This window comes from Mustela nivalis (genome assembly GCF_964662115.1).
Source record: "Mustela nivalis genome assembly, chromosome: 5".
Classification (NCBI taxonomy): domain Eukaryota; kingdom Metazoa; phylum Chordata; class Mammalia; order Carnivora; family Mustelidae; genus Mustela; species Mustela nivalis.
This window is the reverse complement of record NC_139024.1, coordinates 127,302,974-127,326,926: the sequence shown is the minus strand read 5'-3', so window position 1 is coordinate 127,326,926 and position 23,953 is coordinate 127,302,974. Positions and strand designations below refer to the sequence as shown.

Genomic DNA, 23,953 nt, shown 5'->3' with positions numbered 1-23,953 from the left:
TTCCAGACCTCCCCCCTCCCCAAAAACAAAAATACAGGCACTTCGGGGGCAGTAGAAGGAGGGCCTATGAAACAGTTTGGGAAGCAGAGTGATAAGTACTCGGAAGGGGCGGGATCCTTCTGCTCTACACATTTTGGTGTATGCTTGAGAATGTTCATAATAAGAGTAAACAAACAAAGACCAAATAATGAGGCTTTCATTCCCTATATCCAAATGACCACAACAGGGCATAGAATGCAATTTCATAGTTGTTCCCCTGGCAATTTATTCTGATTCTCCAAATAAGATTCCAGCTCTCATCCTACCTGTCATAGTCTCTGGATATTGACTGGGAACGTTTTCCTCAACAAGGCCTTGCCAGGCCCACTGCTAGGGAATGTATTGTTTCAGATTCTGTACTCAGGTTTTAAAGATTTTTTTTTATTTATTTATCAGAGGAGGGGGAGAGCGAGCACAGGCAGATAGAATGGCAGGCAGAGGCAGAGGGAGAAGCAGGCTCCCTGCCAAGCAAGGAGCCCTTGTGGGACTCCATCCGAGGACGCTGGGATCATGACCTGAGCCGAAGGCAGCTGCTTAACCAACTGAGCCACCCAGGCATCCCTGTACTCACGTTTTAAAAAAAGTGACCAGTTTCCCGTTTGGAGTGACTCGAATGCAAGACTCACTGTAAGCCGTTGTCTTGCTGTGTCCCATCCCTTTCTAAGGACTGCTTGTGCTATCTCTGGGAGATCACAGCATTGGGAGGGGCAGCCCAGGCCTGGGCTATTACAGCAAAGCTGCAGCCTGAAGGGCACGCGTGAGATCTGTGGTTTGAGCTGTCAGAGTCTCACGGAGAAAAAAAAGAGAAATGAATCATCATTTGACCATGACATTCCCACTAACGGGGAGGACAGTGGGAGAAAGAGCAAGGGAAGAGGAAAGAAAAGTCTCAAAATAAATGTGGGGTGGACGGCAGGAGGAGGGGGGGCAGGTGTGGCGATTGAACCAATGCTAGCCAAACACACGATTCCGCCCATTCTAGAGCGGACTGGACATAAACATGCTCCCACATCTACTTGTCGGCTGCGTTTTGTCGGCCAGTAGCGAGGTGATTCTTTAAGAGCTCTGAGAACCCAAACTTGTGGCCTCCCAGCAGCTGAGCCGAAGTGGAGCTGGGAGCTGCCCAGAGGACCTGAGGCTGCCAGCTGACCACATTCCTCCCTACTGATCGCTGGAGCCAAGCTCGGCGGGGGAGAAGCCACGCTCGCGGGTGGGTGCGGGGGCTAAGGGCGGAAGCCGGGTTCCCACAGAGGACTCCGCGCCCAGTCGGCTGCAGCGATGGCGCAAGGGGACCAGAGGCCTGACACCGGGACGCGCCCCCCACTCTGGACAACCGGCCGCAGAAGTAAAGGGCCAGCATCCCGCCACAGCTATGCTTCCCGCGGGACAATCTCGGGAGAAGGTCCTGGAAGAGGCTCGCAGGCCGATTTTCCGAGGGAAAGGGCGAGGTGGGGAGGGAGCGCCCCTGACCCTACCCGCCCTCCCCTCTCCCGCTCACCCCGCATCACCAGCGGCGGGGCTGCTCCGCAGAAACTTACTCGAGGTTGTAGTGTCGCCCGCCACCGCATGGGGGCCGCATCACCTGCTGGCTCGGCGTTAGCGGTCCGCACCCCACTCTTGGCGGAGGCAGGCGGAGGCGGGCCTGCGGAGTCCTCTTTCATTGGCCGGGGCGCAGACGCTGCCATGTTGGAGGAAGCAGTGCCTTCTGTTCGGTGGAAAAGCCGTGGCTTCACCGGTAGTGTCGGGGAGTGCAGCCTCCTACCTTTCCTCCTCGCTCGAGTGTCGGTGCTGAGAGGCGGCGGCCGGCGGGATGGAGAGAAGTAGGATGAACCTGCCCAAGGGGCCGGACAGGCTCTGCTTCGACAAGGACGTGTTCATGAAGGTGCGCGCCTGGGCTCTGCTCCCCGGAGCTGGGACGTGGGTGGCCTGCCCTCCTTGGCCCTCCGGGGCCTCTCCTCGGGCTTCTCCTGCGGGCTTCCTGGGCCGTCCCCGCCCCGGACGGGTCCTCGGCAGGGACCTCACTGCACTTCGCAGTGAGTCTCTTGGCCTCGGGTGGGCTAGGTGCAACCTGGAGAAAGCACTCCTGTGAAATCGTGCACATTGAAGGAAAAGGCCTGAAAGTTCAGGGCAAGTGGTTTTGAGCTAAACATAAAAGCCCCGGACCCGTAGGACCCGCCTCTGGTACCGTGCGGCACAGTCAGACCGCCGCTCCCCCAGCCTGACAGAAGCCTCCCAGTGCCTTGTGCCCAGAAGCTCAGCGACTGTGCGTTGAACACATCTCTGAACACACGTACTTACCAGGAATCGGGTCAAAAAGGCACTTAAGCTAACGTTTATGCCTGACTTTCGTCTTAAGCTCAGAATGAGAAATCTGAAAGACTGTACTGTCCTTACTGGTTCTGGTCCGGTACTACAAAGCATACCAAGCTCCTTTTCTAATGTTTCCCTACTTCTCTTGGTGAAGTCAGCCTGAAGCTGGCAGCAGATAACTGTAGGACATAAACTTACAGAATAGAAATTTAAACTGAAAAGACTTTACTGACAGGAAAGGTTCATCAGACATAGCCTTGAAAATGTCCCAAGGTTTGAATCAGAGCCAGGAGGAGCTTTATCTGTTTTCTGTATCCCTCTGGGTCTGTACTTAAACTATCAAAACGTATATGTTTAATTTCTAAGGATTGGGATTTAGTAGCTGGTTTCAGTGTTAAAAAGTTTTGGCTCTGTAGGTACCTAAAATTCTGAAGAGTTTGAATTTCTTACTTTTTTATGGCTTCAAGTCATAATATGTTTTTTTCTTTTTTGGGTTAACCAGCTAGTTCCTTTTTGATACTTGCATTCAGATCACATCTCTCAAACTCTGGCTTTAAAAGTCCTTATGTCTGGATCCTCTGCGGTGTGGCCATATCATTTTTAATATGTAGGGATGTCTAGACGAAGGTATATTGTACTCTTGTTCTTGTATGGTGATGTTAAGCCACTGTAATAAAAGGTGTAAAGTGAATGGAGTGTCTGAAGGAGAGCACAGAGTGAATTCTCTGATCCAGAAACCTTTTGTTAATGAAGGACACGTGATGAGGAGAGAGGTCATTGGAAGAAGAAAAGGCACACACATAGACTTAAAGAATCTCAAAGCACGGAAGTCTCTTTAGCTTGTCTGTCTTTGGACTTCGTCGGGCTTTCTTTGGGCCTAACACTAGCATTTTCTAACACTTCCTAGCCCTGCCATCTTTTTCACTCTGAGCGGACAGAATGCCTTTGGTCAAAGCAGCTTCGGAAAATAGAAATCTCAAAATAGCAGTTCTAAAGTAGGACTTAGAGGTAGGAAGAGAGAAAACTGGGAAAGTGGCTAGAATGCCAGCAATTCCATATTCTTTCAAAGCTCTGAAATTTCTGAATATAATGTACAATTTGTAGTGTTAATGAACATGACCCCTTCATACATAGAAGGAAAATACATGGAACAGCTGTTCTGTGTAAAGTGGTATTGATCTTCTATGTGGGAGCTGGAGATAAAGGTTATTTGCAATTTCTGTTTCCATCAGAGAGATGTTTTGTTAAGTTACAGTTCCGAGGCAGAAATGAGCGGAGAGCTTGCTGTCGGGGTTGTATTTCTACATAGGTGTCTTGTTTGGCACATTTTGGAATGAGACTGGGATGGTAGAAAGGGAGATGGGGTGGGGCTGCGGGTTGCACCTTGGACACTGCATACATTGAGGGGTCCACGTTGATGCAGTCTTCATGGTAGAGCTGCAGTCAGGTTTACAGCAGGAAGTTGCATGGTCATATCTGTTGAGTTCGAGCTGACTGGTGGCAGGAGACTACTTAAAAAGTCATGTTTATGAGATCTAATAAGAAATAGAAGGGGAAAGGTATGCAAAAGAGGTAGGTGATCAAAGTGCAGGAATGGCAGATGGGGAAGGGTCACCTGGGGCAGAGGCACTGGCAACATCATACTTTGTCGGCTTAGAAATCCGAAAATCCTTTGGGTTGACAGCCAACTAATAGATGAGCAGGACATAAGGTATTGGTAGTAGGGGGAGAAAGTGGCATAACAGATAAATTAGACCATTTACATGGGTGTGCTATTGACATCACAAGTAGCCTTCCTCTTTCATCTCCAGTCGTACAGAAAAATTAGCAGCCATCCCACGGGACCTCTTCCATCCTGCTGACCATGATCCCATTCTTGTATTTGTCCCCTTCTCCTCCTCGCCTGGTACGGGGAGGGGCTCTCCTTCCTCCTCGGGTTCAATCTCCACTCCGGCTCGGAGTCCATGCCCTCCCGCCCTTCCAGGAGCCTGCAAGGATCCTCTCCCCTGCACTCCTTCCCATCACGCGCTCCTGTTTGATCCTCTCCCACTTGACTGCCCCACCTCTAGGTATTGGCCTGTCACTGTCGCGCATCACAGCCAGTGCTCAGGGGTTGACTTGACTTTCCCACCTTCCACCCTTCAGGCCCTGTCGTTCCACTAAAGAGTTCTTACCAAAACTGTTTCTAAGTCAGCGCACCTGACCTTTCTCTGTCTCCTTACTCGACATCGCAGTAGACCAAATGCTCTGCATTGCTTCCTGTCTTTCTTCTACCTCTCTGATGTGTCTCCTGTGCAAAGTCATGCTCCTGGTAGCCACTGAATGCTGATTATGGGCTCAGCCCCGTGTTCCTTTCTTTCCCTAGATGACCTTTTGTGCAGCTTCATGACCACCTATCAGCAGGTAAGGCAGATTCCTGTCTCTGGTCCACACGCTTCCTGAGCACCAGTTCTGTGTATCGGACTTGCTGATCTTTCTTCTCGGATGTGTCTGTGGCCCCTCAGACTCATCAGGTTCAAGACGGAATTCATGAGCACCTCCTCCACGGAAAACCACCTTTCTTATTCTATTGCCTCTCTCGGTAAACACTTCATCCGTTTAGCCTGGAGTCGGGAAACCAGAAGTCAACTCCTACTCTGTCACCTTTCCAAAATCTAGTCTGTTACACCAAGTCCTGTGGATTTCGCTTACTAAACCTCTTGAGTCCATATACTTCTTTCCATCTCTTCTCGTACCTTTGCAGTGCGCCCTTGCCATCACACCGTAGAAGCTTCTCACCCAGTCTCCATGTGCCTTCCTTGTCTTTCTGGCCCCTGGTCTACACTGCAGGCGAGCCACTCTTGTCAGAATGCGGATGTGATCTTGTATGTACCAGGTGACTGGTCAGTCCACCAGCTCTTGAAAAACCATTTTCCCACGCACTCGAACGTATTTCAAAGAGAATCAGTCCCCCATGGGGTAGTTTTCCTTGGTAGACAGTTTGTTTCTGCAATGAGCCATCTGCCTCCTTTGAACTTCTCTGTGTCAGTTCCTCTCTGGAACCTGTGGCTTCGTTGGCACCCCGGGTAGGCACATGATGACCTTTTCCATGAGAAGTGAAGGCAGGAGCCCTCTGGACGGTGAATGTATGTACCCTCATGTTCCATAGGTAAAAGAACCGTGTGTGGGAGTCGGGGGGTAAGTCCTTGAGGCTCCTCCCTGTTCTAATTGGGTGAACTGGGAATTTTGAGGCAGGAAGCAGGTCCTGTGTGTCCTTGTTTGCAGGGAGCATGCATTCTGATGGACAAAACGGAAAAGGGGAAGAATGAGCAGCTGCTCAGATCTGTTTGTACTGTGCTGGCTGATTAGCTGTGACCTGCAGATGTGGGTCCCATCCTCGGCTCTGCTCTCTGCCTGCTTATGTCTGTCTTGGGGCAAATCACTCGCCTCCGGCCTTCTGTTTGCTTGTTAGTATAATGAGGTGGTGCTTATCTATGTGATCTTTGCCGGCTCCTCTGAAAAGACTCTAGTCCATCCTGGCTTGCAGATAAGGAAACTGAGGCCTGAGGGGTGATGACTTCCTTTAAAGCCACACAGCTAGTTGGGGCCAATCACAGGCCAGATCTCCTGACCCCCACGCATCAGTCCTTGGAAATCCTACTGTAATATGTTCCTTTCCAGAGGCCACAGGTGGGAACTGAGGGAAGTGGGACGATCAGAACATTAAGAATAGCGCAGAAGATGGCACAATGTCCGCATGCCTTGGCACCTGCATTTCACCAATAGGGCCACCTCTTACCTTAGAAGAAGTTCCCACAGGGCTGGTGATCTGGATGCCTGGCCTGGAGCTTAGCTATGGTAAATGGGACCAGAGGGAAGTGATGGCTGTTTGAGGTGGACTTTGTTGACAGCAGCTGGAGATAGCAGCTGACAGAGGAGGAAGAGGGAAGAGTGACAGACGGCAGATAGCCGCAGGCCCACAGGTCAGCCACTGTTGCCCAGGGTCGCCCATCCCCAGGAGCCGACTTCATATCACAGGATCTGAGTGCTTACCCTGTGGGTTCTTAGTTCGATGTCACGTCTTGATGACAAGATTCCATTCTCTTCCGCATCAGTGTGAGACAGACATCGTAATGAAATTCTAATTAGCCAAATATGGGATGTAAGCCTGGAACTCATTTTATAGAGAAATTTTCTTATGTGAACTACTTTCCCTGATGATAGAGGAGTTGTGACGATGTAACATCAGATAAAGTTTATCTGATTGGCACTTGTAAGAAGGGTTCCCGGCAAAAAAGAACTGTTTTTTTGTTGTTGTTGTCCTTTTTTTTGATCTTTCCTTTCCATTCCTTTTTTTTTTTTTTTTTTTTTTTGTCTTGTGAGCGGTCATCTGATTTATAAAAAGATGCAACAAAAAGTAAAATGGTACAAGATAATCAGTTTCAAAACATAAAAAAGTGAGTGTCTTTAGCCATAGCTCAGAACAGAGGAACTGGGTAAGGAGAATTGCTTGTATGAACTGGCAACAGGAAAAGTTGGTAAAGGAGAGCTGAGGAACTCTATTAAGACATAGGAGTGAGGGGCTCCATCATCATCTGGCATTTGCTCAGTGTCGTCTATATGGTTAGAGATGTCCATGATGGGAACTCCAGCAATCTTCTGGGTCTGGGTCAGCTGATGCCACAGTGTAACACTCTGAAGTACTTCCATACTGAGCAGTCATCTGCATAGTTTGTCTTGTGTGTACGTGGTAATCATTTGAATCTTGGCTCTTTTGCAATCCTTAGAGCCTCTTGATACTTTCACCCCGGTTTCTCAGTTTCAGCCATTACACAGTCAGTTGTACAACTGGTAAACTTGGCACACAGCCCATCCATCATTGACTGGTCAAGTTTGGCTTAAATAGAAAAGTTGATAAAGTCGGTACCAACCAGGATGTGGTAAGTCGGCCCAGCTGTGTGTTTATATTGGAAAAAGCAGGAGGGATGTTGGGGGACTTCTCTTTCCTTGAGTGCATGGGATCCTTCTTTTCTTTCTTGTTAGGTTTTAATCTGTCCTTCTCTCAGAGAAGGATCTCAGAGCTAAGCATTCGCTTCCTGGTCACATAGTTTCTTGCTTTCTCTTGCTTCCCCATGTTCACATCATGCCCATTTCTCCTTGCTTTTGATTTTCTAATTCACTCTTTGTAGTACCATAAAACTTATTTAAATAAAATGTTGGCCTACTAAGTTATTGATTATTAGTAAGTTCTTTGTTCAAAATTTGAGAGCAAGAAGTATTATGTAAATATATCTTTTTGTTATTTAACTAGTCTTACAACATTTAGCATCACATTTCTTGAAACATTTAAACAAATTAATCACAAACTGGGGCTTGGGCTCTTTCTTTCTTTTTTTTTTTTTTTAAGTAATCTCTATACCCAACATGGGACTTGAACTCACAACCCTGAGATCAAGACCTGCACGCTCCAGTGACTGAACAAGCCAGGTGCCCTTTGGGCTTTTTGTTTTTAAGTTCCTCAGGTGAGGGGGTGCCTTAGTGGCTCAGAGGTTTAAGCTTCTGCCTTCAGCTCAGGTCATGGTCTCAGGGTCCTGGGGTCGAGCCCTGCATGGGACACTCTGCTCAGCATGGAGCATGATTCCCTCCCTCTCTGCCTACTTGTGACCTCTCTCTCTATGTCAAATAAATAAATAAAATCTTAAAAAAAAAAAGTTCCTTAAGTGATTCTAATGTGTGACCAGTGTTGAGAACTCTAGCACTGGATAATCCTTTTAAATAGCTCAAGAAATTAATTTTGAAAAGCGAACTAAAAGCCTGCATAGATTATGATTGGTGTTAAATTGAGGGGAAAAAAGAGATAAAGAGAAGAAATCAGCTGGAACAGAGTGTAATTAGGTACTCAAATATTTGTTAGATGGATAAATACATTTACGGAATGTAGGGTTTGTTGTTTTTTTTTTTTGTCTCTTCATAAATATGTCAAATGGGTATATAAATTCAAGAAAGGAGTTTGATATAAAATTGATTAAAATGTTAGAACAGAAGTTTTTTAGAATTTTAGTGTTACTATTTCATGATGCTTTTAAGATGATCTCTCTGTAGATGGTGGGAAGATCTTGTTAGCATATGTTTTTAATTTTCAAGCTTGAATAATTTAGTCACCGAACAAAGATTTAGAATGAGTTTTGGGAGACACAAGTCCTAGATTATGTCCCCACCTAGCTGGGTCAGAGATTTGAGAGCAGGGGCTGGAGGGAAGAGCTCCAAGGACATTTTTGTATACATGCTGATACCTTGGGCGGGAACACTCTTCCCACACTTCCGGTGGCTAGCTCTTTTGTGTCACTTGGATCTCAACTCATTGTTCTATATTTCCTGGTTCATCCAAGTTAAAATACATCCCATTTGTCACTCAACCTTTACTGTGTCCTGTTTTCTTTTTAGCTGTGATCACTATTCATTAATCACTATTTGATCACTGTTCATTAATATAATGTTTGTCTACATATTTATTTTCTCATTTCTGCATTAGAATATCTGCTCCTTAAAAGCAGAGACCTTGTCTTTTCTTTTCATGACTGTGTCCCCAGGTCTTAGAGCAGAGCTGGAGTTGCATGATAAATATTTGAGGAATATTTATGGGATATACAGGGACATTTATTCATCTCTGTTGTCCATTGTTTTCAAGAATGGTTGGAAACACACACATACGTGAGCTCACACAAACTTTCTATGTCTTTCAACCCCTATGTAGTGTGCAGATTAGTGCTTAACTATTTTGGTTTTTTGTCTCGATGAAATGGGACATGTTTCATAAATTTCATATGCCCTCTTAGTACTTCTCATCATTACAGAGTGATGGTTCTGGGGGATTCTGCTTCTCGTGGAGATAGTATATAGTGATTTTATAAGTCCATGTATCTGGGAAGGAGTGTTTTACTTCTTGGCAGCTTAGAGAACTTCAATCTTTCCAAATTCCATGTAATTTTCATAGCATTAAAGCTACTAATTTCAGATTATTGGTAAGTTTTAAATGATTAATTCCCAGGTTACTTTGAATTAGTCTTTGTTTGCCATCCCTGATTGCAGCTAGTTAGTAAAGTAGCTAAACTTTTAAACTCTACTTGGTTTTAATTTTGAGTGAAGTCACTGCTTCTCTCATGGTTAATGGTTCTTAATTACCTGCAGCTTGTCTGGTTTGCTCATTTATTTTCCTGTGTTCCAACACCTCTTGTGATCTCCCAACTTCTGGCCTTTTGGGGGATTTGTACTTTAACTGGGTTCAGATAGGAAATGCCCCTGAGTACAAAGAGAAGATATTTTTCTTCTAACTTCACTATCTCCTATTATTAATGGATTACATTGTTGTGGTACATGTGTTACAACTGATGAACCAGCATTGATACAGTATTAATTAAAATCCATGGTTTACATTAGGGTTCACTCCTCTTTCTATAGTTCTGTGGGTCTTGACAAATGTATAATGTTATTTACCTACTGTTGGTATCTTACAGCCTAGTTTCATTGCCTTGAAAAACCCTGTACCTCATCTATTTGTTTCTTCTCCTCTCTCTGCACCCTCCTTGCTCACCCCTCAGCCCGGGATCTTTTTACTGTCTAGAGTTTTACCTTTTTAGAGGCACCTGGCTGGCTTAGTTGCTAGGGCATCTGACTCTTGATCTCAGGGTTGTGAGTTCTAGCCACCACATTGGGTATAGAGATGACCTAAACAATAAATAAAAATAAAAATGTTGGTTAATTTTTACCTTTTCCAGAATGCCATAGAGTTGGAATCATATAGTATTTAGCCTTTGAGACTGGTCCTTCACTTAGCAATATGCATTTAAGGTTCTTCGAAGTCTTGTGGCTTAATAATTCATCTTTTAATTGTCGAATAATCCGTTGTGTGGGTGTGGCACAGTGTACCTGTTCACCTACTGAAGGAGATTGGATTGCTTCCAAGTTTTGGCACTTCAGAGAATAAAGCTGCTGTAAATATCCGTGTGCAGGTTTTTGTGTGGACACTAGTTTTAAGCTCTTTTGGGTAAATACAAAGGAGCACAATTACTGATCTTATAGTGAGAATGTGTTTAGTTCTGTGAGAAACTGCCAAGCTGTCTCACACAGTGCCTCCCATTTTGCATTCTGACCAAACAGTGAATGAGAGTTTGGTTGTCCCACATCCTTGCTAGCATTTGGTATTACTAGTGCTTTGGATTTTATTTGCAATTTCTTAATGACATACAAAGTTGAGCATCTTTTCAGATCCTTTTTTTTTTTCGTTTTTAAAGATTCTATTAATTTATTAACAGCACAAGCATACGGAGAGGTAGCAGCAGGCAGCAGGAGAGGGAAAAAAGCAGGCTCCTCGCTGAGCCGGGGGCCCAGTGTGGATTTCAGTCCCAGGACCTGAGCTAAAGGCAGATGCTTAACTGACTGGGGTTCCCAGCCACCGCTCTTTTCACATTTTTAAATTAGGTTTGATTTCTTGTTGGTACTAAGACATCTTTATATTATATTTCTTATTTTAAGTCCTTTACCATGGCTGTGTTTTGCAGATATTTTCTCTACTCTGTGACTGGTCTTTTCATCTCTCTCTTTTTTTTTTTTAAAGATTTTATTTATTTATTTGTCAGAGAAAGAGCGAGCGAGAGTGAGCACAGGCAGACAGAGTGGAAGGCAGAGTCAGAGGGTGAAGCAGGATCCCTGCGGAGCAAGGATCCCAATGTGGGTCTCGATCCCAGGACACTGGGATCATGACCTGAGCCAAAGGCAGCTGCTTAACCAACTGAGCCACCCAGTTGTCCCGTCTTTTCATTCTCTTAACAGTGTCTTTTACAGAGAAGTTTAATTTTAACAAAGTCCCTCTCATCAATTTTTTTCTTTCGTAGATCATGCTTTTGGTTTTATATCTGAAAAGTCATTGCCAAATCCAAGGATCCCTACATTTTTTCTTATGTCATCTTTAAGAAGTTTTGCATTTTACGTTTAGGTTTTGTGAAAGGTGTGAAAAGTTTGTTTTTATTCTTTTCATTTGTTTGTTTTTTCTTATCAATGTCCCATTGTTTGGTTCCATTTGTTGAAGACTGTCCTTGCCATTGAGTTGCCTTTGCCTGTGTGTGTGGATGTTGTTCTGGGCTCTCCACTCTGTTCCAAGCACCTGTCTCTTTTGCCAGGCACCTTCTGTCTTAATCACTATAGCTTTAATAGTAAGTCTTGAGATTGGGTGGTGGCAATCCTCAATTTCCTTTTTTTCCCCGCTCTTTAATATTTTGTTGACTACTCTGGGACTCTTGGTTTTCCAGTTTTCCATCCAAATTTTAGAGTCAACATGTTGGTATCCACAGAATAACTTCCTGGCATTTTGATTGGGATTGCATTGAGTCTGTCGATCAGTTTGGGAAGAACTGACCTCTTAACAGTATTGAGTGTTCTTACCCAAGATTGTGGACTTTCTTTCCACTTCACATCTTACCTTGCTTGTTATCTTTCATCAGAATTTTATACTTTTTCTCATATAGATCTTGTGCATATTTTGTTAGATTTGCACCTAAGTATTAATTTTTTTGGTATGCTAATGTAAATGGTCTTGTGTTTTTAACTTCAAATTCCACTTGTACATTGCTGGTATATACGAAAGCAATTGACTTTTTAAATTTTTTAATTAAAATTCAATCTCGTTAACATACAGTGTACTTTTAGTTTCATGGTTAGAATTTCGTGATTCATTGGTTGCATACAACACCCAGAGCTCATCCCAACAAGTGCCCTCCTTAATACCCCTCACGCAGTTACCCCAACTTTTCCCTCTCCAGTAACCCTCAGTTTGTTTCCTGTAGTTAAGTCTCTTGTGATTTGCCTCCCTGTCTGTTTCTATTTTTCCTTCCCTTCTCCTATATTCATCTGTTGTTTCTTAAGTTCCACATGTGACTGAAACTCTATGGTATTTGTCTTCCTCTAGTTCCATCCATGTCCTTGCAAATGGCAAGATTTTGTTCTTTTTGATGGCTGAGTAATGTGTGTGTGTGTGTGTGTGTGTGTGTGTGTGTGTGTGTGTGTATGTATACCACATCTTCTTTATCCATTCATCTGTTGATGGACATTTGGGCTCTTTCAATAGTTTGACTATAAACATCGGGGTGCTTTTGCCCCTTCAAATCACTTTGTGTACTTTGGATAAACATCTAATAGGGCAATTGCTAAGTCGTTGGGTTGTTACATTTTTAACTTTTTGATGAGCCTCCATACTGTTTTCCAGAGTTGCATTCCCACCAACAGTGTAGGAGGATTCCCCTTTCTCCACATCTTCGCCAACATCTGTTGTTTCCTGACTTGTTAATTTTAGCCATTTTGACTGATGTAAGGTGGTGTCTCATTGTGGTTTTGATTTGTATTTCCCTGATGCTGAGTGATGTGGAGCCCTTTTTCATGTGTCTGTTGGCCATTTGGATGTCTTCTTTGGTCTGTTCATGTCTTCTGTCCATTTCTTGACTGGATTTTTTTGTTTTTGGATGTTGAGTTTGATAAATTCTTTATAAATTTTGAATACTGGCCCTTTGTCTGATACATCATTGGAAAGCAATTGACTTCTGTATTTTAACTGTGTATTGTGCAGACTTGCTATAATCACTTGACTAGTTTCAGGAGGGTGTGGGGTGTGAAGTCTTTGTATTTTCTGTAGACAGTCATGTCATCTGTGAACAAAGTTTTATTCTTTCCCAGGTTGTATACCTTTTGTTTCCTTTTCTTACCTTATTTCATTAGTTTGGCCTTCCAGTATAGTATTGAATAGTAGTAGTAGGAGGGACATCCTTGCCTTGATTCCCTGTCTTCTATTTTCTCAGTATTAATATCATGTTAGCTGTGGATTTTTGGAAACATTCTTTATCAAGTTGAGGAAGTCCTCCTATTCTTAGTTTCCTGAGGGTTAATAATGAAGAGGTGTGGATTTTGTTAAATGTTTTTTTTCCTCCCTTCATTGATATGATCATGTGATTTTCTTTCTGTTGATATGATGGATCACATTGATTTTCTAATGTTGAACATTTTCTAATGTTGCATACCTGGAATAAATCCTACATGACCCTGGTGTATAATTTTTTAATATAGTGTTTGCTTTTATTTGCTAATTTTTGTTGAAGATTTTTGTGTCTGTGTTCATGAGAGATACTAGTTTATAGTTTCTTTTCTTGTAGTATTGGTTTTGGTGTCAAGGTAATAATGATCTCCTAGAATGATTTAGGAAGTACTCCTTCTAGTTTTACTTTCTGGAAGAGATTTTAGAGAATTGTGTAGTATTCCATAAATGTTTGGTTGAATTTACAGTGATTGGGATTGTTAGCAGTAGCCCTCCCTTCTTTCATCTGATATTAGTAATTTATGTCTTCTACCTTTTTTTCTTTGTTTGACTGGCTAAGGGTCTATCTGTTTTATTGATGTTTTCAAAGAAACAGACTTGGGGTTTATTGATTTAAAAAAAAAATCCTGGTTTTAATTACATTGATTTCTGCTCTAATTTTTATTTTTTTTTCTACTTCCTTTAGGGTTTTTTTTAATGATTTTATTCGACACAGAGAGAGTCAGTGAGAGAGGGAATACAGGCAGGAGGAATGGGAGATGGAGAAGCAGCCTCCCTGAGCAGGAAGCTCTGATGCAGGGCTCTGTCCCAGGACCCTAGGACCATGTCCTGAGCCAAAGGCAGATGATTAACCAACTGAACCACCCAGGAGCCCCTCCTTACTTTAGATTTGATTTTGTTGTTGTTGCCTAAAATGGAAGCTTAGATTATTGACTTTAATCTTTTTTTTTCTAATATTTGCATTCAGTACTGTATTTTCCCTTTAAGCAGCATTCCACACATTTTGCTACATTGTATTTTGTTGAGACTGGTCTCCTGTCATTTAGAAGTGTGTCATTTAATCTCCATGTATTTTGGACTTCTTCAACTATCTTCTGTTACTGATTTTTAATTCCATTGCGGTCTGAGAACATACTTGGTATAATTTTTATTTTTAAAAATTTGTTGTGTTTTGTGGCCCAGAATTATTCTGTCTTGATGAGTGTTCCATATGAGCTTAAGAAGAATGTGTGTTGCACTATTACTGGGCAAAATAGTCTGTGTACATCTGTTGTACGGTAATTGATGGTGGTGTTAAGTGTGCCATGTCTGGACTGAATGTCCACATCTGTCAAATCCTTGTTGCCCTGCTGCTGGATCGGCCCATTAATGATGAAGAAGTGTTGAAGTCACCAGCTGTGATAATGGAATTGTTTATTTCTCCCTGCAGTTCTGTTAGGTTGTGTCTTACCTGTGTTGATCAGGCACACATACCTTAAGGATAATTGTGTCTTCTTGGTCAGTCGATTTCTTTATCATTATGTAATGCTGCTCTTTATGCCTGATAATTTTCCTTCTCTGAAATCTGCTTTGTCTGAAATTCATGTAGCTACGCCATTGTTCCTGTGATTAGTGTTACTTTGGATTTTTTTTAATGTATCCTAGCATTTAGCTTGTTGATATTTAAGTTGTTTCATTTTTCATCAAAATATAATTCACAAAGCATAATAGTTGCCATTTTAAAGCGTACTCTTCTCTGGTTTTTAGTATATTTACTGTGTATATGGTACATACGTCACTTCTGTCTAATTCCAGAATGCTTCCATCACCCGAAAAATAAACCTCTTACTTCCAATTCTCCCCCCCTCCCCCTTATTCCCTGGCAATCATGAATCTACTTTCTGTTTTTATGGATTTGCCTTTTCTGGAACATCTCATATCAGTGGAATTGTATAACACGTGACCTTTTGTGTCTGGCTTCCTTTAACCTGAGAGTAGAATGTTTTCAGACTTCACTCGTGTTGTAGCATGTAACAGTTTATTCCTTTTTATGGTTGTGTAAGAGGCTCTTCCACATTTTATGTATCCATTCATCAGTTGATGGACGTTGGGTATATACTCTTTTGGCTGTTACGAGCAGCGCTGCTGTGCACATTCATGTACAGGTTGTGGCAGGAACATCTGTTGTCAGTTCTGTCGGTGTCATACCCCTAGACGTAGAACTGCTGGGTAATTGTACGTGTGTAACTTCTTGAGGAGCTACCGAGCTGTTTGCTGCCTTAGCCACACTGTTTTACATTCTCACCGACAATACAGGAGGGTTCCAGCTTCTCCGCCTTCTTGCCAGCACTTTTCTTCTTCTTTTTTTTTCTTTTTCTTTTTCTTATTTTACCATAGTTGTCCTAGTGGGTGTGACGTGGCATCTGCATGTGCTTTTGATTCGCATTTCCCCAATGACTAAGGATGTCGAACATCCCGACATGTGCTCTTGACCGTCTGTGTATCATCTTTGGAGAAATGTCTATTCAAAAGTCTTTGGCTTGTTTTTAAATTAGGTTATTTGTCTTTTTGTTGTTGAGTTCTAAGAGTATATTTGCATATTCTGGTTATTAGATCCTTGTCAGACAAATGATTTGCAGATACTCTCTCCCATTCTGTGGGTTGTCTTTTCACGTTCTCCGTAGTGTCCTTTGACACACGAAAGTTTTTATTTTGATCAAGTTCAGCTTATCTAATATTTCTTATTGCTTTGTGTATCATGTCTAAGAAAGCTTTTCCCGATCCAAAGTCATACAGATTTTCACCTGTTTTCTCTGAGTGTTACAGTTTTGACTCTTACATTTAAATCTTTGATCCATTTTGAGTTATATTTTTGTGTATGTGTGACGTTGCTGTTCTAAGTTCATTCTTTTGCATGTAGATATTCACTTGTCCCAGTAGTAGGCACTCGAAAAGACTGTTTCCCCCCCCCTCCCCATTAAATGGTCTTGGCATCCTTGTGAAAAATCAGTTGACAATAAATGTATGGGTTGTAAATACTTTCTTTTTGAATACTTGGGGAATCTACACTATAAAGTAAAACCATTCCTAAAGTAGTAAAACCATTCTTGGTTAAGTGAAATGGGTCTCTATTATGGCACTGTGAGTTTGGGTTTGCTTTTCACAGCAAACGCTGCCTAACCCAGTATTCACAGATGTTCCGAGTTATTTAGTCATGTGTTATGCAACTTTTGTTTATCTGAGAACAAATGCATAAATGGTAAGTTGAGTACTAATATTACCTAATAGCATTTGTTCACTGAGGCTAAGTTATATGATTTATTTATTTATTTATTTATTTAAGATTTTATTTGAGAGTGAGAGAGTGCAGGAGCAGGAGGAAGGGACAGAGGGAGAAGCAGGCTCCTTGCTCAGCAGAGCGCCTGATGTGGAACTCAAACCCAAGAGACTGGGATCATGACCTGAGCCAAAGGCAGATGCTTAACCACATAGGCACCCCAGTTATACAATTTAGAATGCCATCATGAAGTTCAAGAACTTCAACAATGTGTAACTGAGGCAGGGAAAGTGATCGACCTAAAGGTATACAGTTGATGAGTAGGATGGCCAGGATTATGAACCAAGACCCCCTCCCGTGATGTACTACATAACTATGATGTAAGGTCTGAAATTGTCTCAGGAGAGAAAGGTCCAGGCTAATTTGGTCACCAGTGTAAGGAGCAGGTGGCTTTCTGTAGATGACTGTGAAATTACGGTTTGGTATGAAGTCCTTCTCTCCGACACTAGCAGGGTCAGTCTTTGGTTGATTAACTAAAAAAGTCAGTTTAAACAAGTATTCTTAGGGAATGGTACATACAGTTTTTAGCATTTTATTTGGAAAAAATATATGTACATTTATTCTCCATTGAAACAGTGCCAGGTCTTTTCTCTGGAAACTGGCCTGCAGATTAGATTTCTGAGTTATCACAGCACTTGGGTTGCTCAATAGGTTAGGCATCTACCTTCGGTTCAGGTCATGACCTCGGGGTCCTGGGATGGAGTCCCACATTGGGCCCCCTGTTCAGCAGGGAATCTCCTCCCATTGCCCCTTTCCCTGCTCATACTGTCTGTCTGTGTCTCAAATAAATAAAAAGAATCTTTAAAAAAAGTTTTCTATGTTGTCTTTTTTTGCATTCAGTTTCAGTTTCTTTAACTGAATTGAGTGAGAATCCTGTGATCACTCCCTCCCTGCCTGGTACTTGGTCATCTCACCCATACCTAACTTAGCAAAAATTTTCTTATTGATTTCTTTGTATCAAATCTTTCCAAAGTAGCTGTGTTAGTTTTCAAAAGAACAGTGATTTTTTTTGCAGTCATATTTTGTTGGTTTACATAGTGTTTAATGAAAAGTAAGTGTAGGTGTCCTTAACTAGTTTGGGAATCATCACATTTGATTCTTTTTTTTTTTTTAAGATTTATTTATTTGACAGAGAGAAATCACAAGTAGACAGAGAGGCAGCCAGAGAGAGAGAGAGAGAAGGAAGCAAGCTCCCTGCCGAGCAGAGAGCTCGATGTGGGACCCGATCCCAGGACCCTGAGATCATGACCTGAGCCAAAGGCAGCGGCTTAATCCACTGAGCCACCCAGGCGCCCCATCACATTTGATTCTTGCTGACTAAACAGGTCATGGAGTAGCAGAGTCACAGGGGAATTAGATAGTAATTTATTGCCTCTAAGCATATAAGCCTACCAGGGTATCACAGTATTGTAGAGGGGAAACACAGGATAGCTAATCCTGTGAGACCAATACTTGGAAATAGGTTATGAAAGATTTGGAACATCTGTTCAATGGGACACTCAGCATGCACATAAAATATTAATAGAAATGTATGTGTTTTATGTAAAGACATTCAAGTTATATTTTTAGATGGGAAATTTTTTTTAATAGAATGGGTTTTAATTTTTTATTTTTTATTCTTTTTTTAAGATTTTATTTATTTATTTGAGAGAGAGAGAGAGAGGTCACAAGGAGGCAGAGAGACAGGCAGAGAGAGGGGGGAAAGTAAGCTCCAGCTGAGCAGAGAGCCTGATGTGAGGCTTGATCTCAGGACCCTGAGATATGACCTGAGCCGAAGGCAGAGGCTTAACCCACTGAGCCACCCAGGTGCCCCTAGATGGGAAATAGTTTAGAAGAGCATGAATATTTGTGTGTGTGTGTGTGTGTGTGTGTACACACATATGTGTGTGTACACACATACATAGATAAGGTCTGGGGTTTCCATTCAAGATGGTGGCATGGGAGGATCTTGATCTCATCACTTCTATGAAATACACACTGAATCTATAGCTCCATATGGAAAAATTTCCTGTGGAAAAAACCCTACAACGAGCTGAGTGACTCCTACACATTAGGTGAGTAAGGAAAAAAACCTATGTTGAAGTAAGAATCAGTCTTGCCATAAACCCCACCCCTGGTACAGTGACCTGGGATTGGGAGGGTACTCAAAACCCCAGGCTTCTCCCTGAGGAGCAAAGGGTTTGAGCCCCACTTCTGGCACCCCAACTTCCAAGACGTACATCTAAGAGACAAGACCCCAAAACATCCAGCTTTGGAAGCCATCAGAGCTTGCACCCATGAGACCCACAAGGCTATAGCAAACTGAGAAACAGTTCTTAAAGCAGTCCCGCAGTAGACTGACCCACCCTGGAACTCAGCACAGAAGCAGCAGACTGAAATGGGATCAGATTTCTGTGAAAGAGGCTCATTTGCTTATCTTAAAGCCCTGAGGGGCAGGCATCTAATTTAACGTGGATCTGGGAGCCTAGTAAGGTATTCTCCAAAGATGGAGCTGATGGGTACCATCTTTGCGCTGTCCCTCTGCCTCGCTTCTGCTTTCTGGTATCTCCTGGAAAGGAGCTTGAATGCTCGTATGATGCCCCGAGGTTTGCAGTTGCTACCCAGGTATACCTCTAGATCACCTGGCTCAAGCAGCCAGCAAGACTCACACTCACGGTAGTGAGTATCACAGTATTTACAACAACCAAGACTTGGAAATAACTAAAGTGTCCACCAATGGGGTGAATGGATAAAGACAATGTGTGTGTATATGATGGAATATTAACCATAAAAAGAAGGAAGTCTTGCCATTTGCAACAACATGGATGGACCTTGAGGATATTGTGCTGAGTGAAATAAGTCAGACAGAGAAAGAGAAATACTGTATGATCTCCCTCACATGTGGAATCTAAAAAACAAAACAAAATGAAGTCATAGAGAACGGATTGGTGGTTGCCAGAGGCGAGGTTGTGGAGGAAATAGATGAAGGGGTCCAGTGGTATAAACTTCCAGTTAATAAGATAAGCCTTGGGGATGTAATGTACATCATAGTGACTGTAGTAAATAATACTGTGTATTATTGTATATTAATTTTATTATTTTTTATTAGAAATATGTATTATTAGCCCCAGGGTTACAGGTCTGTGAATTGTCAGGCTTACACACTTCCCAGCACTCACCGTAGTACATACCTTCCCCAATGTCCACAACCCCACGACCCTCTCCATACACCCCTCCCCCCAGCAACCCTCAGTTTGTTTTGTGAGATTAAGAGTCTCTTATGGTTTGTCTCCCTCCCAATCCAATATTTTTTTTAAGATTTAATTTATTTATTGGACAGACAGAAATCACAAGTAGGCAGAGAGGCAGGCAGAGAGAGAGGAGGAAGCAGGATCCCCGTTGAGCAGAGAGCCCGATGTGGCCTCGATTCCAGGACCCTGTGATCATGACCTGAGCCGAAGGCAGAGGCTTTAACCCACTGAGCCACCCAGGTGCCCCCCTCCGAATCCAATCTTGTTTCATTTTTCCTTCCCTACCCCCACACCCCCCACTTTGCCTCTCAAATTCCTCATATCAGGGAGATTGTATGATAATTGTCTTTCTCTGATTATTTCACTCAGCATACCTTCTAGTTCCATCCACGTCATTGCACATGGCAAGATTTCATTTCTTTTGATGGCTGCATAGTATAATATATATATATATATATATATATATATATATATATATACATATTTTAAGATTTTATTTATTTATTTGACAGAGATCACAAGTAGGAAGAGAGGCAGGCAGAGAGAGAGGAGGAAACAGGCTCCCTGCTGAGGAGAGACCCTGATGTGGGGCTCGATCCAAGGTCCCTGGAATCATGACCTGAGCCGAAGGCAGAGGCCTTAACTCACTGAGCTACCCAGGTGCTGTATATTATTATATATTTAAAGTTGCTAAAGCTTAATAGTTCTTAGCACAAGAAAAAAATGTGTATGTTTGGTGATGCATGTTAACTAGTCTTAGGGTGATCATTTCACAACAGATAAAAATATGGAATTTTTATGTTGTACGCCTGAAACTAACATGTGTCCATTATATGTCAGTTTCTTTAAAAAGTAATTGATATTTTATTTTTTTAAAAATTATTTATTTATTAGACAGAGATCACAAGTAGGCAGAGAGGCAGGCAGAGAGAGAGACAGGGAAGCAGGCTCCCTGCTGAGCAGAAAGCCCAATGTGGGCTTGAACCCATAACCACTGAACCAGCCAGGCACCCCAAAAGTAATTTATATTTTAAAGAGAAAGCCTATGGCACCTGGGTGGCTCAGTCAGTTAAGCGTCTGCCTTCGGTTGAGATCTTGATTTCAGGGTCTTGGAATGAACCCTGGCATCAGGCTCCCAGCTCAGCAGAGAGCCGGCTTCTCCCTCTGCCCCTCCTCCCACTTGTTCTCTCTGTCTCTCTCTCTCAAATAAATAAAATCTTAAAAAAAAAAAAAAAGTAAAGAGACCAAAACAAAGTCTGGAAGGATGTGAATCACTGTGTTAAAATTAAGAAGAAAAAGCTGTTTCTATTTTGAGAAGAGCCTCTTTGAAATGTATAATTAAAAGAAATAAAATGCCTGTAGAGTTAGGCAACAGGAGAGAATGGTCTTGGTGAGGGGCCCCCTTTCCCATAATCTTAGGAAGTGAGCAGACCCCCTGATGTCCTGTGTGTGTTCCCCTGCAGTAATACGGCCTCTTATTCTTTCTCTGATCTTATTTTTCTATGTAAAATGTGGTATCAGTGCAATCATTTTTTCTTTCTGGTTTGATTTTCAGGAAGATTTCAACGTCGATCACTTTGTGTCTGACTGTAGGAAGCGTGTCCAGCTGGAGGAACTAAGAGGAGATCTGGAACTCTACAATAAACTTCTTAAAATAGCCATGGTCGAGCTCATCAACAAGGATTATGCAGATTTTGTCAACCTTTCCACAAACTTGGTAAACCTGAAATTCACAAGTCCTACACACACACACACACACATACACACTTTCTCTCTCCTTCATATTTATTAAAAGGGCAGAGTTTTTAGAAACCTTTCAGTTGATTACCCCACCAACCCCACCAGAAACTTGAAGAAATTACCAATTTCATTAATAAAAGAACTAAACTTTTTGGAATACATTTTTTTGTTTTAGTTTTTATTCATTTAAGGTTGCTCTAGTTTGATTATGTTTCAAATTCATTAGTCAACAGTGAAAAGTAAAGGATAATAATACCCAAGGGGTTGTTTTATTAGTTGCTAAGTGATTACCCTGAAGTCTTCCTTGATTTAGACTAATTTGTAGGAGCAAATGTCCACCACTCTTACAATGTTTAATTTACTCCCAGGTATATCTGTTAGCCAGAGCTAGGTTGAGGGAACATTGGCCAATATTGATATTTAAAAAGTTTGGTTTTATAAAAATATAAGAATGATTTGCAGTGAGCTTATCAATTGTTTGTAAAAGCCGTTTAGAAATGTTGAATTTTGTTACTTGGCAGAAAAGTCTCCTTGTTGATGCTTCATTTTGTTTTAAATCTGTTTGTCCAGAGAAGCACAGAAAGTTGCAGCTCCGTGGGAATTTCAAGAAGCATTAAAATTAATGATGCACATTTGCTTTTGGGAAATATACCACTAAGATAAATATCCCAATAGGATTAAAAACCTAGAAAATTTTACTTCTGTTTAATTTCTATTTTTCTCAAGGCTTATAATAATGTTTAAGAGAGACGTAGCCCGTCAGACTTTCACATCAGCTGGCTGAGTATCATCAATTACAGACAGAGAACTGTTCACCTTCTGTGAAAATTTTTCACATTCATTTAAAATGTCATCTAAAGGCAAATTGTTCTTAAGGAAACTTTTGTTTCTCCTGACTTCCCTTATTTTTATAGTTTCATGTATTTCAACAGATTTTTTTCATATTCTATGAACAACATTAATGGCCAAATAACACTTCTGTTGTTTAGCTAGTTATGTAGCAAAATACGGTTGTGCCAAAAAAAAAACAAGTTAAATCTGGTACTGCTTTGATCGTTAAATAGATACGTCACTATTACTCCTTATCGTGATGTGTTTGTGCCAACCTGGTTTTGCCTTTCGGTTGGCATGGACAAAGCCCTCAATCAACTTTCTGTGCCTTTGGGACAGTTACGAGAAGTTCTCGTAAGTTCCCATTTAATGAAAACAGTCTGCTGTGACGCCTGTTGTCCTCATCCGCTTTTCTCTAAGAATTCTTTTCATCTGTTAGTTTGGTGGTACTGGTGGTTGTATTTTAACAGTTCATGATTATAATATTCACCTTCAGAAGAGTTGTAAATGATTTTGTTTTTGCATATGCTAAAAACCTAAAAAAACATGTTCGATTTGAAGAAGACATATTCTCAGAGTAGACAACCTTAAAATGTCAGGGGAGAGGAAGCATATTTCCAAATTCAACTTATTAATGCCACTTTGGTCATCTGTAAGTGGTTTCTAACTTACGAATGACTTGTATTTTAACAGTTTGTAATCTTGTAAATATCCCCCCCCACCCCACGTAATCTACGTGTGGTTAGGTTCCTGGGCTGATCTACAAAAACTGTGTAATCCCTAATGGAACTGAAGGATAATATAAATAAAATGTAATACTTAATAAATGTTACATTTGCATGTTCTCTCAGAAAAATCTCTGTTGTGGGAATGGGACTCCCCACCTCTAAGCCATTGGGAATAGGAACTCCACCTGGGTGAACAGTGGAGGGGCAGTTGTGGCATCACTTCTTACAGAAAACTGTGCTGCCCTGTCTCCCTTCCCGCCCCCCCCCCATCTGTGTCTGGTGCCCTGACTTACGGCCTCTGTCCATTCTGATGCCCTGTCGTAAACTTGTCATAAACGACACCATCCTTCCTTGTGTGTCTCCTCTAGCTTGAGTGGCCTCTTGCGTCCCTCCCCTAAGACAGTGCCTGCATCCTAGAGAGAATATAAGGAGAACATAATTTAAGTGAAGACACAGTACATGGTTAGAACCAAGAAAAATGCGGAGTAATGGAAATATCAGTGCTGAGAAGCCTAGGGGAGGGGCAGGCAGGAAAGAGTTCGTGAAACAGGTAAAAATCTTGAGTTGTGCCTTGAGTTGTAGCCAATACTTTCCATGGTTTATGTCTCATTTGAATTTTACAAAATCTTGTTAAAGATACTTTTCCTTGGAATGGAAGGGATTTTCATGGTCCGCTGTTGGATTCCACACCAGCCGCTGTGGGGCTCTCCCACTGCCTCCTTGGTGTGCCTCTTCCTCCCGGGGCCTCATAGTGGTGTTGTTTCCCAAGCCTAGCCTTCCTTTGGCCTCCCACTCTTCTCTCGAACCCCCTTCCTGGAGGCAGATTTGCTCTCCTCACACAGGCTCCCGTCCCGCCTCACCCCCTGCCATCACCGTATCCCCTCCCTTTTCCATGGCCTGTTTTTATGGCCACTTTGGTCCT

At 42.2% G+C, this 23,953-nt stretch overlaps 1 long non-coding RNA gene across 1 annotated transcript; it reads left to right on the top strand.

The window, feature by feature from the left end:
• The first annotated feature begins 1,722 nt into the window (after window positions 1-1,722).
• Window positions 1,723-21,633, top strand: LOC309865640. Its single transcript, XR_014312216.1, has 2 exons — window positions 1,723-1,859; window positions 21,288-21,633. It is a non-coding gene; the product is annotated as an uncharacterized lncRNA (long non-coding RNA).
• Window positions 21,634-23,953: the final 2,320 nt, after the last annotated feature.